This window comes from Colobus angolensis, unplaced genomic scaffold (assembly GCF_000951035.1).
Source record: "Colobus angolensis palliatus isolate OR3802 unplaced genomic scaffold, Cang.pa_1.0 Scaffold199, whole genome shotgun sequence".
NCBI lineage: Eukaryota > Metazoa > Chordata > Mammalia > Primates > Cercopithecidae > Colobus > Colobus angolensis.
Window position 1 is genome coordinate 572,960 of NW_012115143.1, and position 1,664 is coordinate 574,623.

At 41.1% G+C, this 1,664-nt stretch overlaps 1 pseudogene; it reads left to right on the top strand.

The window, feature by feature from the left end:
• Positions 1-429: 429 nt before the first annotated feature.
• Positions 430-1,198, top strand: LOC105511071 (annotated as a pseudogene).
• The last annotated feature ends 466 nt before the right edge of the window (positions 1,199-1,664 follow it).

Below are 1,664 nucleotides of genomic sequence, written 5' to 3' on the forward strand. Positions count from 1 at the left end.
ACATGCCTATAATCCCAGCTACTTGGGAGGCTGAGGCAGGAGAATTGCTTGAACCCAGGAGGTGGAGGTTGCAATGAGCTGAGGTGGTGCCATTGCACTCCAGCCTGGGCAACAAGAGCAAAACTCTGTCTCAAAAACCAAAAAAAGAAAAGTTCATAGATGAACTGTGTGGCCTACAGATATCTTGAATGCAAAAGATATATGTAGATACTGGTCTATCATTCACTACTCCAAAATACACAAATCTATTAAAAGTTAAATTTTATGAAAACATAGACTGTACATGTAAGCAAATTTAAAATGCAATATTAAATCATAACTCCATAGCTGCCACTGTTCAGCCACAGCCCCGCACTCTTCGCTGTCACTCACCATCTTGCACAGAGTGGCCCCGGTTCTGGGGTTTGGCGCCAGAATTAAACAACCACCATGTCGAGCAAAAAGGCATAGACCAAGACCACCAAGAAGCGCCTTCAGTGCGCGACATCCAATGTGTTTGCCATGTTTGACCAGTCACAGATTCGGGAGTTCAAAGAGGCCTTCACGACTGATCAGAACAGAGATGGTTTCATCAACAAGGAAGATTTGCATGATATGTTAGATTACTTCTCTAGGGAAGAATCCCACTGATGCATACCTTGATGCTATGATGAATGAGGCACCAGGGCCCATTAATTTCACCATGTTCCTCACCATGTTTGGTGAGAAGTTAAATGGCACAGATCCTGAAGATGTCATCAGAAATGCTTTTGCTTGCTTTGATGAAGAACAGGCACCATTCAGGAAGATTACCTGAGAGAGCTGCTGATAACCATGGGGGATCAGTTTACAGATGAGGAGGTGGATGAGCTGTGCAGAGAAGCACCTATTGACAAAAAGGGGAATTTCAATTACATTGAGTTCACAAGCATCCTGAAACATGGAGTAAAAGACAAAGATGACTGAAAAGAACTTTAGCTAAAACTTTCCAATTACATTGTCTTACTCTGTTTTATTTCTCACACACTTCCCCCACCTTCATAGAACCTGTTGCATGCAACTTAGTTTCACAGCTTTGCCTCTTATTTTTTTTTTTAATGTATTTATTCCAGACCTTTCTGCCACTTAGCACTTGTATAATCAGACTGGAAATGGGGATGAGGGCATAAATTGTATTGAAAAAGAGATCGCCAATAAAAATCAACAAATGTGAAAGCCCCCCCACAAAAAAAACATAACTCTATAAACTAGTACGTACTGTACTACTGCAATTTTGTAACTGCCTCCTGTTTTAGTGAGTCAAGTGTTGCCAGTATCTGCTTAAAACTGTGATGCTAATCATCAGAGCAGTTCCTCTCTTCAGTAAACTGTGTATCACAATAAAAAGTGATCTCTTGAGGTTCTTGAGTGTTTTCACCATATTCAGTGCAATACCATAAGCCTTGAACAACATCAGGGGACCAGTACAAAGTGCCACTAGCGATGCTGGAAGTGCTCTCAAGAAGCAGAGAAAAGTCGTGACATTACAAGAAAAAGTTGAATTCCTTGTTATGTACTATAGATCTGCAGCTGTGGTTGCCTACCATTTCAAGATAAATGAATCCATTGTAAGGCCCATTGTAAAATTTTTAAAAATTGTGCAACCATGACCACAGCCACACCAGCAGGCACAAAAACCTTGCGCT